The sequence below is a fragment of the Pleurodeles waltl genome, chromosome 7 (genome assembly GCF_031143425.1).
Source record: "Pleurodeles waltl isolate 20211129_DDA chromosome 7, aPleWal1.hap1.20221129, whole genome shotgun sequence".
NCBI lineage: Eukaryota > Metazoa > Chordata > Amphibia > Caudata > Salamandridae > Pleurodeles > Pleurodeles waltl.
The window spans coordinates 912,875,705-912,894,078 of record NC_090446.1 but is presented as its reverse complement, the minus strand read 5'-3'; the positions used below and the strand labels follow the sequence as shown (position 1 = coordinate 912,894,078).

Genomic DNA, 18,374 nt, shown 5'->3' with positions numbered 1-18,374 from the left:
GCAAACCTAGCCAAAAGGCAGTGACCTGATGGGTAAATCCTGTTTCTGGGACAAGACAACCCTTAGAAGAGATGAATTCTAAAGAGGAAGTAATGGTAATTACCAGTAAGTAGTTAATAAATACAAGGCACATCCATAAAGACATGGGACTAAATATATTAAAATACAAATACATGAAAAACTACATGGCCTCACAGAAAGATGTGTACACAAATACATGAACACATAAGAGCGCTGACACACTCGTAGATGCTCATAGGATTAAGTGTAGATTGACACATAAATGCACAAATAGGCACCTACAGATAAATACATACATACCGAGATATGGAGACAGGCACACACATGGAAATGAGCACCCAAGTATAGTTACACGGACACACTAAATGGTCATTTGTGTGTCTCCTACTCAAGAAATGCATCTTTCAAATCCTGAGACTGAACAGAGCATGCACTGGACGGCGATATTCCGTGCATGTTCTGGTGAATGGGATCTCCATTTCTCCCTCTGTGGCGACCACAGATGCCTTCCGTCACTCGACGCCTCCCCCCTTCTCCTCAACCCCCTGCCCTCCACATGGCAGCTGCAGCAGGGTCGGTGGTGTAGGATGGCAGAGGACCAGCCCTGCCTGGAATGGAGGAGCCCTGCAGGGTGACGTCAGGCGAGGAAGCAGCTGCAGTGCATCGGGACAGCCTCAGACCCCCCGGCTCCCTCGGAGAAGGCGCAGCCCAGAGCTGTCTGCACAGTCCGAGGCGCACAGCAGCAGTGCAGGGTCAGCTTACTGCGGGACCACCCGACCCTCTCACTCCGCGCTGCCCACGGACGCTGCAGGTGAGTCCTTCTGGGGCCCTCTGTGGGACTGACGCACTTGGAAATTGTATTTAATAACATTTTGACAAAGTGCTGTACAACTGTGAGAAACATATTAAGAGCATACGACGCGGGGTGCAGGTTGATACTAAATGTGTAAAGGGTAAGAAACCCCGAGAAAAGCCTAAAAAAAAAAGAAATGAAGGTTTAGTCAGTTTTCAAATTGTGCAGCGCTGGTGGGTAATAGTGCCACGCCGTGCTCGTGGGCATCACTGGGTGGTGGGATGGTAGGCAACTGAACTCTAATTGTGAAAGTCATGTTCTTCAGTGCGAGTCTCCAGCCTCGGGGCGTACGGGAGGAGGGGCGTTGGCTTAACACCAGACAGTAGTGTGACTGCTGGTACATTCATGCAATACCACGTTCATTGTGGGAACGCTTGCCGAATTCTGGAATATCCGGACAGCCCCCTTTCTGCAGAGGCTATTCACCCCAGAAAATCTCACTTCTCCTCCCTCACTTTTTCACGACCCCCTCGCTCTCCCGACAGTGCCTCCTATATTGACAGGCTCCGCCCGCTGGCTCGCAGTCCGCTAAATGCCACTTGTCATAACCTCTTGCACGTTTGCCCTGCAGTTTAACCCCGTATAGCCCACGTCAGTGCTGAAGAAGTATGTGGAATATTACAAATACAAGGCCCAGCTTCCAGCAGAACCCCTCCACACCCACCCCCTCTCAGTTTGTCATATCGTAGCAGCTGTGCAGCGAGGAAATGACCGGGGGAGGGGCCTGCTGTCCGAGTGAAGGCTGCACCTGTACATGGCACGAGGGCAGCGTTGATGGATGAAAGGGGAGGCCGTGCAAGACTAACCTAGAGAAAAATGGAGTGAAAAAAAAATATTAACTTAATTTAAGGGTGTCTACTAACAGTATCTATTGTTCAGTGTTTAACCTGTCTGAGGACGAGCGATGTAATTGTTTTTAAATATCAGTGGACTAAGGTCCTATGAGAGGAATTGCCCTGGCTAGGATCACATGGGTTAGCCAATTGGAGGTGCTGTGGATAGAATCCAAGTTCCCTGGACACACACAGTTGACAACTTAATCACTAGATGAGATCGCCTATCTGTGTCCTAGGCACCTTTTCAATGACTGTTGCCCAGACATGCGAGGCGAGGCTGGTCCAGCTCTGGACTGGGATATAAAAGCGGCCCTGAAAAAAGTTTTAATACTAGTTAGTTTCTTCAACAAGTTGGGCCGACCATCTACACCAATTATTTTAACAACGTTCTATATTCATTGGTGAAAAGATACGTGTTTCTAATGCAGTTTGAAGAGTCAGTCGTGACATCCCATCTGATGTGACATGCTACCTAGGAGCAGTATTTTTCTCGCTCGAAAGCAGCCAATCACGTCGGTGGCTATACAACTGATGCTTCTTTGGGAGCTGGAAACGGCTGACTGCCCTGAACACATCTCCTGACCTCCAGGGCGTTCCCAGACTCCAGCCCTGCAAGCCAGCCCTTGACTGACCCTTGGGGCATGAGGTTTGGGTGAACCCCGCTCATCTAGGGCACTGGCCCCCTTATAGGGACGAGTCGTATCTCACGATGTCCTGAAATGAGCTTTGACTTTTGCTAATAAAAAAAAATAAAAAAACTGTCCATGTGTTACCAGCAGTTTGAATAGTCACCGTGGACAGAGCCCTTCCTTCACCTCTCGCTAGAGGGAATACGCCAGAGGTCAGAGGTAGTTCTGTGCTGAGGGGCTTAAGGGTCGCATTTTATATTTTCAGATATAGCACAAAGGGGTGGAGACTGACGGGTGGCCTGGTAAACCCCGCATGGTGAAGAGTCATCGCAAGGCCTTGTAAGGGTGTGGCCACAATGCAGGCATAGCAGAGACGGAGACTGCAGATGAATGAATGCAAGCGACTCATGGTGTGTGTCGGCTCTGTGTCAGAATCCAACTATATCTCAATGTGCTTGTGTCTCTTATCCATGTAAGTGTCTCGGCATGAGGGAGATATTTCTGTCTGCTCCGTGTCAGAATCTATGAAAGTATCTCAATATGTGGGTGTATGCTCGGTGACAAAATCCATCTGTGTCTCAATATGTGGGTGTCTGCTCGGTGTCAGTATCCATCTAAGGGTCCCAATACGTGGGTCTCTGCTCGGTGCCAGAATCCATCTGTGTGTCGCAATATGTGGGTGTGTGCTCGGTGCCAGAATCCATCTGTGTCTCAATATGTGGGTGTCTGCTCGGTGCCAGAATCCATCTGTGTCTCAATATGTGGGTGTCTGCTCGGTGCCAGAATCCATCTGTGTCTCAATATGTGGGTGTCTGCTCGATTTCAGTATCCATCTAAGTGTCCCAATATGTGGGTGTCTGCTCGGTGCCAGAATCCATCTGTGTCGCAATATGTGGGTGTGTGCTCGGTGCCAGAATCCATCTGTGTCTCAATATGTGGGTGTCTGCTCGGTTTCAGTATCCATCTAAGTGTCCCAATATGTGGGTGTCTGCTCGGTGCCAGAATCCATCTGTGTCTCAATATGTGGGTGTCTGCTCGGTGCCAGAATCCATCTGTGTCTCAATATGTGGGTGTCTGCTCGGTGCCAGAATCCATCTGTGTCTCAATATGTGGGTGTCTGCTCGGTTTCAGTATCCATCTAAGTGTCCCAATATGTGGGTGTCTGCTCGGTGCCAGAATCCATCTGTGTCGCAATATGTGGGTGTGTGCTCGGTGCCAGAATCCATCTGTGTCTCAATATGTGGGTGTCTGCTCGGTGTCAGTATCCATCTAAGGGTCCCAATACGTGGGTGTCTGCTCGGTGCCAGAATCCATCTGTGTGTCGCAATATGTGGGTGTGTGCTCGCTGCCAGAATACAACTGTGTCTCAATATGTGGGTGTCTGCTCGGTTTCAGTATCCATCGAAGTGTCCCTATATGTGGGTGTCCGCTCGGTGCCAGAATACATCTGTGTCTCAATATGTGGGTGTCTGCTCGGTGCCAGAATCCATCTGTGTCTCAATATGTGGGTGTCTGCTCGGTGCCAGAATCCATCTGTGTCTCAATATGTGGGTGTCTGCTCGGTGCCAGAATCCATCTGTGTCTCAATATGTGGGTGTCTGCTCGGTTTCAGTATCCATCTAAGTGTCCCAATAGGTGGGTGTCTGGTCGGTGTCAGAATCCATCTGTGTCTCAATATGTGGGTGTCTGCTCGGTGCCAGAATCCATCTGTGTCTCAATATGTGGGTGTCAGTGTCCATCTAAGTGCCCCAAAATGTGTGTGCCTGCTCGGTGCCAGAATCCATCTGTCTCAATATGTGGGTGTCTGCCCCGTGTCAGAATCCATCTAAGTGTCCCAACATGTCTGAGTCTGCTGGAGCTTGGGGCAGACACGAGGCGTGATCCTTTTAAACGATGCCCACGAGTGACAGCAATGGCGGTTCGTGCAGGTTGTGTTTTTTAACACCGTTCTAGGGCTGCTGCTGTCTCCACAAATCCAAGCAGGGCCAGTGACGTAGGGCGAGGCTCTGACATGAAGTGTTGCCATTTCTTGCCTGTAGATGAGATTTGGCAGATGATGTACGTTCATTGGCCAATTAGAGGCTGCATTCCATTCTCATTCTTGCTTTGTTTAACTTCCTTTGCAAGACGTGGGACGTATTAGCTGAATTAATGCACAGGTTTGTTTTGCACACTCAGTTAAAAACTTTGCACATGTGAAAACTGAGTATTAATGCAGGAAAAAAAGGACTGCCGTAGCTTATAAAACACAACATAACATTCTAAAACTTCAGCGTATCAGCAAGCACAGTGACACAATAATTGCAAAGAAGCAAACAGAGAAACTCCGTACAATCATAGTCCTACTATACAAAACTAAAAACAAACACGAATCACAAGTAATCTGAAAAAAATCCACTCCAAATCAATAATTACGGAATTTTTCAGTAGTCTCATTTATGGTTACCAAACCGATTTTATAACAGACCCCAAATGTTTCTCTGCAGCTTCTAAGACCTTAGTTAAGGTAACTTGCACTTGATCGTCTGTAAACCACTAGACAGGTGTCTGTCCACTGGTGCAAACACCAAATAGGTCGTAGGATCCCGAAACATCACTTACGCTCATTGGAAAAAGATGAAGAAATGCACACCAAGTGCAAGACTGACTCATTGTTAAAATTGCACAGATTTGTACCAGGAGCTTACTGCTTGTGTATTGATGGCGAGGAGCACTCCAAATGGGTGTTTCATCACCTTTAGTTTTTAATGTTGTTGGAAGCTTCCTTCTATGTAGGATTACCTGTAGCAAACAACATAACTATTTAGCACTGGCCAAGCGTGAGCAGTTAACTAATAGCACGTTTGTCCTCTTTATACTAAATTAATTCAAGGCATTTGTTTACCATAGTTTTAAATAAAAAATCACTTACTGATGTTGCCCAGTATTTTCTGATGTTTAAGCGATCTAAGGTCAATTGTAGATATTTGTTCCATGGATTGTGTCCCATCCCTTTCTAATACCATCTCTTTCCACACACAGTATTTTAGGGACGGGGCAGCAGTGCTTAATTTGAGCCAGGGGTTTCCAGGGCTCGGCACCCACACGTAATTGTCAGCACCGCCATTTGTGACAGTCTACCGCATGGTGGCACTGTTTGTCTACTTTAGAGACGGACGCAACAGCAGTTGTTTATTAATTAATTATACATGAAAGATGACTAATACTTGTCGACCACGCCATCCTTGCAGATTTGGGGGCCTAGAACAATCTAAATTGCACAGTTGAGGGAGTGTGATGATTAGTAGTTGTGTTGTTACTGTTATTGACAGTGCTGGCAGGGGCAATGGGTATTGCAAGCAGAAGTGGTCTCAGGAAGAGGGCCCTGGCATTTTTTTTTTTTTTAACATGTTAAGCACTGAACAGAGGCATTTTTGGGGGGGATTGCGGCACGTTTGAACACATACTGCTTACCATGCAAAGCCGGGTATGATCAGACCAAACTATAACCTTTCTGGGCCTGTGAAGCAGAATTTGGAAACCCGTATAATATTCTATATCTATTACATTGTGCTAAATTGAGAAGTTTAGCAAATTTCACTGGGGAGGCTTGGGCCTGTAAATTAATGAGCGTAAAATGTTCTAAGAAAGGGTTGCTGAGCACACCTGATTCTGTAGAGAATCTCATTCCCACAAGAAATGGACAATGGTAACCTCTCACGTCAGTGTAAGAAAGAGAATTCCCTATATTGCAAGCAGTGATGGCGTCCTCTTTTACCAACACATTGCTCACAAAACACATTAATACATCAAGTTTTCACCCAGCGCAGATGTTTCCTCGGATGCAACAATTTGAGTGGATGCAAATGTAGTTAGTGCACACTGTATACTAAGTAGAGGAAGCAGCCCTCCGGGCAAGTGTGCTTTTGGTAAGAACGTGGCAAGTGATTATTGAACGGAGCATGGCCTTCAAGTCTAAAAGAATGATGGGAAATGGCCTCTATTGGGAGCCTGGGTGTCCCAACGCTCAGTGGACTCTCTGTTCCTAACGTCCTACAGAAATGTCTAGTCTCTGCGCATACCAACAGTAAGGACAATACGCATAAAACGGTCTACTCAAGATCACACCAATTGCAAAATAAGAAAATTGGCTAAAGTCAGTTCTCCTGCCTCTCGATTCCACAAATTAGCCACTAGACCTCCTCTGCTTCCATCTGCTCCCCTTCAGCTGTCCCTGAAAGTGAGAAGAATTTTCTACATACGTTTTAAAATGTACAATTCTCACCCTCCTTACTCCCACGAGCAGCCACCAGGAAATAGTGATAAATTCAGTGAATGAGAGATGCATTGGTGATGGAGGTATTTTAATTTGGTATAACTGCAAGCCTCCATGAAACAAGGAAACTAATCAATCTTCTGTGGTCGCCTTGGAATCCCAGGGCCAGGGAAAAGCCAAGAAACTGACTCTTTTAACAGGGAGGAATGAATTGTGAAGGGACATAGACCAATAACTGAAGAGGGAGTAATGAGTGGAGGGCCAGAGAAGAAGGAATAGTGGCGGGAAGGAGGAGAAAGAAAGAAAGAATGGATGAATGAATGAATCTAAGTGACTGAGCGGAACCGATCTTGGCAGAGAGGAAGAAAGAGTGTCAGGGAATTCGTGCCTGGAAAAGGATGAAAGAGAGAATGACTGGGAAGGAAAACAGTGGAACAAAGGGAACTGGAGAGTAATGCGTGGATTGTGATGGGAGTGAACAATCAATAACACGACAGAGAAGAAGAGAGTGAAAGGAAGATAGTTATTTGGAAAATATCGACCATTCACTGGAGGAAGGAGCTCCCCTCAGGACTGACAGAAGTATCCTGGCCGTTTAGTTGGAAGAATATAGTGCACCAAAGTGATTCAGTTTTGGAGAGAGGGGTGAACGCATAATCCCGTGATAAAGCATGAGGCCCCCTGTCCAGGGGCTTCGTCTACGTTTGTGCACGTTAGTGTCAGGTCAAAAACATGTATTTTCTTTCTGCTTTTGTATTCTGATTTTTGTAGGGATAACATTGGTCTTAAGAAATAGTACTATTTTTTTAACAAATATTCCTTTTTGTTATGCAATAAAGGTTTTAAAAACGAAAAGTTCTTGACTATACAGATCCGGGTCTTTCGTTTCTGTAGTACGGGGATCTCAGCCTCTGACATTTGGATTGAGAGCAAAGCTGGTTTATGTTTCGACATCAACAAGATTTAAAAATAGCCTTCCTGTCCCTGATGCTTAATCCAGGGAGGGAGGCGTCCTCTACAAATCTGCAGGTCCAGGATCACACACTGAAGTGAGAGCCTGTGCACACTGTGGAGGCCCCCAGCCTGTCATGCAGTGAAGGCAGTGCTTAATTTGTGCTGTGATTAGGGGGCCGGGACATTTCTGAACAAAAATAATGGTCTCTCTCTCTCTCAGACACACACTCTATATATAGGATTTCGGCGGCATTGCGCCCCATTAACAATTCTGAACACACTCCAGTGACCCTTGACATCTTCTGTATTATTTCCGAATTTTCTTTTCACAGAAGCACTAAGCAAAGGCTGAAAAAGTCACCAGTGTGGCAGCTGTCACTACAGTGTACTAAAGCTGTCAGCTTTCTCTGCTGCTAAATCTCATCTTAGCCAGTCATGATTTTCACCGGGCCTACTAAAATAAAGTTAGTCAAACTGTGACTTTAATAATATCAAGGAATTCTTTAAATTCAAGTTCTTTTTTTAAAGATAGCATTAGCTTTCTAGAAGTTCTGCACCTGCAGCAGTAATCCAAAATTTCTTTAAAGAGATAACGCACAGTACACTATTTTCAGTCGCATTGTAGGATTCCCTAATACACAGAACGAGGGGCTTTGCTTAAGAAAAAGTTTGGGCCACTACATTTATGTTTTTGTATACAATACAAGCACCGAGTAAGGGGAGAATTCATATTCACCACTGAAGGTACAGTGATACCACCCGGCCATGCAGTGGTGAGTAGTTCATACTCACTGAAGGAGGTGAGGTGATCACAGCCCCCATACAGAGAAGTGAGTGTTTGTGCACACGTGTGGACTTTAAGTGATCCCAGTTTGCAATGCAGTGGAGGGAGTGTTAACGGGGTCTTAGCTGAGCTCAACCAGCCATGCAGTGAAGAAAGTGTTAGTTCACACATGTGGAGCTGAGGTGATCCCAGCCCACCATAGAGTTCAGGAATTGTTCACACTCGCAGCAAGAGATGTAGTGATCCCACCATACCATGCAGTGAAGTGAGTATTCATGTTCACTGGAGAAGGTGGGGTCATCTCAGCCTACCATGCAGTGAAAGAAGTGTTCATGCACACATTTGGAGCTGAAGTGAGCCCAGCCCGCCATAGGGTGAATAAAGTGTTCACACTCTCTACAAGGGCTGCAGTGATCCCAGACTGCCATACAGTAAACTGAGGGCCCGATTCAAAATGAGCCTCCGCAGTAGTGGCCGAGTCTCTCCGCTCATGGTGGAATCTCCGCAATGAGAACTGCAGTGTCAGATTCCACCATGATTGCGGAAACTCTAATTCTACCACAACTGTGGAGCCTCCTCCACCACTGCAGACGCTCTTTGTGGCTCGGGCCCTGAGTGCTGATGCTCACCAGAGGAGGTCATCTCAACCTGCCATACTCTGAAGTGATTGTTCATGCTCACCAGAGGAAGTGGGGTGATCCCAGCCCCACTTGCAATGTAGGTTACATTCCTTCTCACCGCAATAGGCGGGTTTGTCCCTGCATGCAATGCTATGGGGCGGAAGATGCTTATTTTGAGAGAGTACTTATTTTATGTGATCCCCAATGAGAGCACCTTCTGAAGTCAACTGCTCATTTGTGGCACTTACACTGACTTGGTAGGCCTTGAATATTGGCAGGCAACCTTACCATTTCCAGCCTCGCTTGTCACCTGTGGCAGCACTTATTACTTTGTGGGTGCTTAGGAAATAATACTCCTGGATTGCCTCCAAAGATTCTCAAGCAACAAGAGCCCCAGTTGCACCATAGATGGCAGTTTGTGCATTGCTCAATAAAGGACAACTTCAATGGACCTACAGACATCAATGGAGACTTTCACATAAGCAGATTTGATAACTCCCAAGGACACCATTGGACTCCGGCGAGACCTCACTCATGCGTGCCTCAATGGCCCCATACAATTCAATAGAGACCCATTAACAATCCATCCTAAAAGCTCCAAACTCTTTAATGTAGTCTCACTCATTAAACCTCAATGGGGATTCCAACTCCTAGGCTTCTCCGATGACCCCATTTACCCCGTGGAGTTCCACTCATATGCAGGCTCAGCTACCCCGTAGATGTCAATCTACTTCCACTGACAGGTAGCCTTAATGGCCCCCTAGACTTCAATGAAGTCCAGTTCTTTGATTATCACTGTGGCTACACGGGCATCAAAGGGGTCCTCGATAGGGTTTTTAGTGGGGTCCTCAATGCATCCACCTAAAAGGAAATGGCTCGTAATCCCTTAAAGCAGCATGCATTACAGCAGTTAACTCTTAGTACTGTGGAGTCAGCGTATAAAATGTGTGCTGAGTAAGTGTATTTCCCAATGGTTCTTTGCAGAAAGACCAAGATTATGGAGGGAATGCCACTGATATTATTTCAGGTTGACTTCACTTTTTATTTTCAGGAAAGGTCCTCAGTGTAAGTGAAACTGCTGACACTGGAGGTTGCCATGGGTTAAAATCTAAGGGATGGCAAAAGAGGAAGCGAGGTAGCAAGCGCCACAAAGCACCTGCTGAATATTTCATGGTGCCCGGCATTGCTTTGTGTTAGCCTCCTCTCTCCCTCCACGCTGAGCCGCTCTGGCTCTTCCAGTTGTGTCAGTGCGGCTGTGACGGGGGAGATGGATAGGACTAGCTGCCAAGCACCTGCAGTCAAGAAGTCTGTGTGGCGACAGAAAGGCCACCATAGGTACGAGTTTTAGGTCATCATAAGAAGCAAGTGATTTCATTGGCTATGACCATAGCCACCAAAGTGACCCTTATCATGTGCTACAGCTTTAGACTTGGATTTTCTTTTTTGAATAACACTTTGAATGGTGGGGGTGAAGAGATCAAACCTATACAACTTATTTTTGTTCGGGTCTCTTACCATTAGCATTCTCAAAGTAAACCTATACTTCCCAGAATACACCATATTGTTGACCAATGAAGTGAGACTGGCACACACAGCAAATGAGTAACCCATGCAATAGAGGCAGCCAATAGAATGAATCCTGCTGGTCTGCGTTCACTTTCTTTGGTACCCCCAGGGACTGGGATCTTCACAGGTTTGTACTTTTCACCAGGCAGTTGCATCAAGTTTCTTCAGGAGTTTAATCTCCGATGGTTGAGGCTTCCAAGTGGCGGAGACCTTAGGGTGACGTGTGTGCCAGGACAAAATCACAGCCCATCAGTAGGATCTCATGTTTTGACTGCTTACCTTTTTTAGCTTTTTCTCACAAGGACTTTGAGTCTTTGGTGCATAAACATCTAAGGAGCATTTGTATGCAAATGCATACCGTAACTTACTTGGCTATTTCTCTTGGGTATTTCGACACATATTGTACTTATGTATACTAGCAAATGTGATATACACACAAAAGCTCAGCTTGTGTGAAGCTTTGCATATTTGTCATTGCTTATCTCACGGCTTTACTGGACCTCCTCAGTGAGACATAACTTCTGTGCTGACATATCTGTCCATTTTGAGGCCAGGGCATTATTGATTTACAGTTGGTTGGGCCTTGTCACAAGCAGCACAAGCGAACATAAAAAGATTACTGAATGCATCCCACAGTAGTTGCCTGTAACCGAAGTTAGGTCTAACATTCCATCCTTAATTGTGTAATTAATGGGACATTCAGATAACTCTTGTTTTCTACAAATAAGTAACACGAGTGACTATATTCTGGGCCATAATATCATTAGTAATTTAAAAACAGCAATAGAATCCTGATGAGTCAGCGTGGCCAACCCAACCTCGTCCCTCCTTTGCAAATTATACTACCAGTGACCTCAAACTGCACAATAAATTCCATCCATAGTTATGACCCTAGTGGAGGTAAATATTTTCTCTGACACTAGATAGCCGTTCATTAGTGTGCGTGTCCCGATTTGTCACAGTCCCTCAACACGCATTGCACAGACTGCATGGGGTGGGGTCCCCCTCCTTACCCTCACTGCACTGCCAGACCTCCGACTGTGGCTGCCCAGGCCTCACTCTGCCCTCCTCGCTCCTCACGTGATTACACGCGAGAAGTGCAAGAAAGACTTAAACTATATACATTTTTAAATAACCTAGGGCCAGATGTAGCAAAGGGTTTTCCCCATTCTGTGTCAATGGGAAAATGTGTTTGTACATATGGCCCCTAGTTTCTATGGCATAAGATGCTAAATCACTAGGAAGAAAAGGGCGATTCCTAAAGTACACTCTGTACAGTGCTACTGTCCGGCTCAGCATCTCCACGTCTGGCCACAGCCTTCTGTCACCAGATTAGTCCAGTGCAAAACTCCAAGAGTAAATGAGACCTGGGGTGATGTGAGAGGGGGTTTCAACATATCATTAATAACCAAAATCCTATGATATCTTATAGTTATAAGTTGTGAAGTCAGGCAGACCTGTTTTGCAGGGTTTTCAAAAAAATGTTTTTAAACATATCTGAACATATTTGTGGAACAAACGTTAGTATATGCAGCAAAAGAAGTGCAGAGGCGGGAGACCCCCTACACACAAAGTTCTCCCCTTCTGTGTCAGTCACAACTATGGCAATCTGTGTCATCAAGCCCAAAAACATTTTTTGCTTTTACCCATTTTTTTTTTAATTGACAAGGGTCCGGCAGCTACCCCAATAAAAAGGTTTGCAAAATCAGAGACAAAACAAAACAGCCAAATAACTGGAAGCCGCTGTCAGACTAGTTGCTTTGCCAATGCTTGTCCGCTCTGCGGCTTAGTCTGTTTACTTCCCAGAACCATACACAGAACTCCTCCGTGATCCTTTATTTCTATGTAAATGCCCTGACTTTACTCCCCTCCTCCTTTCCTCTATGCAACCCCTTATCATGACACCACTTCTGATGCCAGCTTTATAGATGGCCCGTCTGTCCACGACCTACCTTGGGGTGATGGGTGCCTGTGCCCATCACCCCAACCCACATACCACTATTGTATTCACCACGTTTAACTGCACTGCTGTTTGTCCATCTGTCTTTTCTTCATCTCTTCTGTTTTCTTGTTCACTTCGTCCCTGTAGGCCACATTCTCAATCACAAAGCTGTTTTCCATAAGTAAGTTTAGGACATGCCTCGGTCCGGGGTAAATAACACATTCACAGAAAAACGTCTATGAGCTGCCTTCTGAGCCGGTGAGTAGTAAACAACCGCTAGGCCTCGGGTGCTGCACAGGGCAATGGCAGAGCTGACCTGGTGCGGTATGGTAGTCACCCGTACGCATAACCGTGCTGTCTCACACCTCTCTACCACACGCATGCGTGGGCGCAGCTGCACCCCTGCCCTAACCCTTTGAGCAGCCTGTGATATCTGTGCACAGCACATCACAAAACACGGCCCCGTATACCACACTCACTCACATTTCCATCCCTGCGCTAGCGTTTAATGCTCAAGTGTCCTGTCCGTCTTCATTTCAAATCCATGCATCCGTTCAGGGACAAAACCCCAGAAGCGCGGGACTCTGGAACTTCTGCATGCTACCAAAGGACTACCCAGAGGGGACACTCCTTCATCCGCGGCGCTCCCACGGAGTAGCGTGCTACTCGTCCACAAACGCGAGTCAGTGCCTTGTCAGCGGTATAAGGCACTATATAAACGGAACTACAATGCAATATAATTATAAAATCAAGTGTTGCATCGGGGCGGGTGGAGGTGCTTTGGCAGAGTCGTGTGAGCGTCTGGGGGGGAGGAGGGGGGAGGAGCATTGTGGAGCTGAGTCCAGGCGCTACAGACGATCTGTATATACAATCTTGAGCTGCTCTGTGCTTCATATGGAGAACTTCCAGCGCTGAAAGTTTCCACAACGTGTCAGAATACTCTCTGTGCCTTAAATGGAAGTCTGAGCTGTGAGATGAGGAGGAGAGGGGGCTGTCGAAGGTAGTGGAGTCTGCAGTGGCGGCGGGAGGGGAGGAGGAAGAAGCTCGCTGGGGAGGGGAGGCGCTGTTTCTCTTTCAGTGAGCTGAGCTGTGCTGGTACTATGGGTACACCCAGGCCCCGGGTGGTCCCTTACGGACGTCTGGTTACTCCTTACCAGTCTTGTGAAAAAGTGGAAGGCAGGACCACTGGAAAGGTTTTTGGTATGACCTCTCTGAAGAAGCAGTGAGGTTCCCAACGTCCAATCCGCCTGCGTTCTAAAAGGTGATGGAAAGGATTGTTTTCCCATAGCTAGAGTTCTGTTTAGTGGGGCAGAAATCCTTAACTGTCTAGTACCAGGATATCTCAGCCACATTATCTTCTGAGAAAATATTGTCCGATTAGAACTAATAATAGAAAATCTCCACCCATGGGACACTACCTTTATAAGTTAAGCATAGAAAATCGACACCAAATTAGACAATCTGCCTGTAAATGATATTTAGGAGACAATATTTCTGTCAGGTGATATTTTTGCTAACAATATAGTGACATCTAACATTTTCAATGCCATTTCCTCAAGTGTCACAGTGAGTGTGAGCCTGAGAGGGTCATTTAGAGTTTGGTAGAGGGGCAGCACCACCGCATATTAGTTGTGCTCCCACCCTGGCAAACTCATGGTCCTAGTTAGGTAGAGGGAAGGATTGGGTTCACACCAGCAGAGGCTCGACTGGCCTTGCCGGCATAAACATTTGACCTGTCGGCTTGCCTAACACTATGCCGCCAGGTCAGGGTGGCGTTCACCCTACCCTATTTAGGGCTCAGAAACTATCACTCATTTTCCCTAATCAAGTCCACTATGTCTTACTTGGAGGACTTTGGTAGGGAAAACACACAATGGCCTCCAGGCACAGAGTGAAAACTCCCAGTGGATCAGGGTCATTTTGTTGATGCTTTCTAAAAAAAAAACTCCTGCTTTGGGACTTTGTTTTCAGAAAATAAAAAACATTTTGCGCAGAGGACGCATCTAACATGGCACTGACTCAGCAAACCAAAGTGCCTTCATCAACGCATTCGCAACAGTGGCTCTGTAGTTGCCGAGAGCCCCTCCTGCCAGGTAGGTATCTCTAAATATGGTTAGTCCTGAACCAGGGGAACCTAGAACACAGGCGACCTATGAGGCTCGTCGCCTGCCAGGTTGTAAATGAGCCCCTGAGTCTGCACTGTGGACACGGCTGGCAATATATCTCTCTCGCGATACCTGCACTGCACCTCCTTGAAGACTAAAGAAGGGCGCCTGGCAACCCCAGATGCCAATGTGGAAAAGTCATGATAACTAGTGGAGGCCCAGAAATGCCTCATAAAGACTCTGCCACCTGCGAGAGAAAATAACATTTAAGTTTAGCACATTATCCTTACAATATTTAGGTGTCAACATCACACCCTTGAGTCTTGACATTTACAGGGGCGTAGCTTTGGGATGCGGGGGATCGGGGTGGGGGGGTGCTACACCCCCTAATAAATGAATTTTCTGATGAATAGTTGGGTACAGATGCTTTCAGCCAGGTATGGTGAGATGTCTGCTGGATTTCACCATGAATTTTTATATACATTCAGACACAAACGCACACACACTCTCTCCTTCTCAGTTTTCAGAAGTCATCAAGAATATTGGTAATTTTACAAAATATTGTATTTTTCCTCACTTAGTACCCCTACCAATCCACATTCCTCTTGATTTTCACTGCCCCTTAGGCCCCTCCAATACACCAGGCTTGTCATATAATATATTTAAACATTACATTGGAGCCTGATTGTCGGAAAATCTGAAGTCACCCCCCCCTTAATCTTACTGACCAAGCTACGTCCCTGGACATTCACACAGCAAATTTTCAACATTTGTCCGCTGTTAGTTTCCTTCAAAAGAGACCCACAAAAATGGAAAACCTACATATGGCAGGGCAGGGGTTTATATCTTCAGTAAAACGTATGATCCTGCAGAGGGTCCAGTTCCTCTTGCAAGCCCTTCAGCCAAACTCCGAATAAGATTCAGAGGGCATGAACTAACTGTGTAGGGGGTGGAAAAGGACACAAATATTGAATAGATGGATTTTTCTCCCTCCTGAATTGGATCCGGCTGCGAGTCCCTGACTTTGTGCTCTACTGTGGAGCAGCACTATTGAAGTATATGTGCCGACTCCTTCACAGCAGACTCAGAGAAATTGTCATGCTTCCTTGACCACATGTTCGACAGGTGCTCTTTAGGGGAGCTCCAGTGGGTTAAAAAAATAGGACCGGCACAGATTCAGTGACTTTGGGGCAGTGCTAAGAGTATCGGACACTATCAATACCACAAAGAAGCTATCAAGAACCTCATCTCCCTTCTTTCCTCTTTTTGGGAATTCAGACTTCCAAAAGTGGGCTAGGTAGGGAGGCATTAATATTGGAGAGTAAAAGTCTGCATGAGGGACATATAAAACAATTTAAACAAGTCAATGGGGCTTCAATCTCAGGGAGAACAAGCAATATCAATATACACAGCTGTGACATTGGGTTTCCTACATCACTTTTACGACCTGGGCCATGAGGGAATTAACCTCTTTCTAGATACTCCTACCAACATCTGACAAACCTAAGAGACTAGCGGCATGTGGTGTGAACCTTAGATGAGACTCTCAAACATCCTGGGAGAGAGAGATGGAAATTTCACTCACTGAGGACGAATGTGCGGCGCTCCTATACAACTCACAGAGGAGGGCTGTTAGCATAAGTGGGTTGGAAAGGAGTTCGAGGCTCTTATATAAGTGCCATTATACTTCTGCTAGTATACACACCTTTAGTCTCTCTCACTCAGAGAAGTTCTGGAGAGGCTGAAGGAAGAGGAGTTCCTTAACCCCATCTCCTGGTATTTACCTAAGAGTCGTGGATTCAGAGACGGAATACTCAATATTAACTAGCTTACAGGATTAATGTCACGGTCCTCAGCATCGAGGATCCTGCTGGGCTTGAAGCCAGTGAAGAAGTGAGGATCCAGAAAAGATGCAAAGAAAATAGTCCTAACGCTACTGCTATTTGCCAAACAGACTACTGGACTTGTAGGGACAGGCACGTTTGCAGGCAGGGATAGACTGCTTGGTACCAGAGGCGGTTTTCTCTGTGGAATGCTTGCTAGTCCCAGATCGACTCAAGGGATTCCATCTTAATGTATTATGGATGGTAGAAGGAGGGGATAGGCCAGTTTCACTGTATGATACCTAACTTAAAAAAATATAAACAAAATTCTAAAGGATTTTGTTAGTTGGTGGTATGAAAGGCTGCTGACAATTCAAGCAACATTTCAGCATGTTGTTGATCTGTAAGGAACTGTTGGTCACTTGGATGGTGGCCATCTGTGTGCCGTACTGTAATGTGAAACTGGTGAATGGCGTTGCTATTTATCTTCTCCTCAGAAGTGTTCAACTCCCATCATTGGGGCTACTGTATGATCCAGTGCTTCCGTCAAGAATCTCATCCTCATTGATGTATCTAGTTCAGACGCAAAAAGAAGCTCCTCTGGCAGACAATCCTAAATCTCTCCTGGAATCAATATTTTGTCCTTCTTATGGCTTGATTGGGAGTGGTTTGCATTGCATTGTCTCCGCTTGTAGTTGCTCACCCATCACATTTAATAAATAGGCATCCACTTTCCTACATTCTGTTGCGCCTCTGTCTTTGTAATTTGTGCAACTTCGTATTTCTCTGGTACTTCTGATGCTGCTCCCAACGGGGCTCATTTCGGTCCTTTTAGTTACCTAATATGGACCTATAGACTGTTTGCTTCTTGATTGGCCTGGTGCTCTCTACACAGCAGAATCCTTTGCATCCATCGTTGTTATAACTATATTATATTAGCAGTTGCCATGATTTAAGCATTTGCCGTTTCTTGTTTCTTCTTCTCTGAATACATCTGCACTCCTGGCGTAAGTGGTTCTCCTTCTCTGACTCTGTTAATGGCCACCTGGGGTTGATATAATTAAGACAAGAAAAGGTCAGTGTGAAATGCCACCAAAATGTGCCAACCCCTCCTTCAATAAGTCTGTCACACATGTGCACACCTCAAGTGCGCATTACACTTAACACGAGCTGTCTTTGGTTCCCCTCTCCCAGCGCCTTGCTGAAGAGAGGAACTCCTTGCTTATCCCTTACAGAAGCATCTTCTGTAGCGACCTTGAGGTGCCTAATGGGGGGGGGGGTGGAGTAGGAGGGGGAGCAGCTCAATACCTTTTTGTCTGCTATATTTACAACTTTTAATCTTTCAATTTCCTGAATCAGTTGCTTGTTTATGATGCCTTTTGTATCAACTTCAGGAGTATTTCCAGCAGTTTTCTTGCTACACTATGAGACAGAGGTATGGTCTGTAAGTTTCATTTGGGGATGGAGCAGAGGGGCTGATGCTCCTTTTAGTGCATGTCGTCGGCCCCCTCTCTCCCTCTCACTCTGAAGTTTGCAGCCTATTGGTCCTCTTTGACTGTAGACTTAGGGTATTTAATTTGATTCTTTGTTGGGCCCTTCTATATGAGTGGAAATTTAAGCTGAATGTACTTTTGCTAGCATGCTCGAAAAACTCTTGTCAAACTGCTGAAGGTCATTGAGTGCTCCATGTCGTTGGGGCACAGTGGACCAGAAGCATTTTTTTTGTTTTTTAAAAGCAAACTCCCAAAGCAGGAGTTTGTTTTTGAAAAATAAAAATCAATGTCTTTGACTCGCTGGGAATTTTCTTCTAGTGCGTGTTGGACGTTGATGATTGTTTCCTAATCATGACCACCATGCTGTGCATGTATCCAAACATGGCGAGGCTCCAGATGCCACAAATCCTACAGCCTTCAGATGGCTGGCCAGGTTCAAACATGTTTTCACCGGCATAGCCTTCTAGTTCTCTGCCAATGGAAACAAAGGAGT

At 45.9% G+C, this 18,374-nt stretch overlaps 1 protein-coding gene across 2 annotated transcripts in view; it reads left to right on the top strand.

The window, feature by feature from the left end:
- The first annotated feature begins 449 nt into the window (after positions 1–449).
- ANXA6 (annexin A6) overlaps positions 450–18,374 on the top strand; it is a 139,509-nt gene continuing 121,584 nt past the window's right edge. Inside the window, exon 1 of one of the 2 annotated variants that reach the window (XM_069199574.1) lies at positions 450–832. The gene's annotated coding sequence lies outside the window, so the exon portion shown is untranslated. The remainder of the gene's footprint in view (positions 833–18,374) is intronic. The other variant, XM_069199575.1, reaches the window with a different exon arrangement.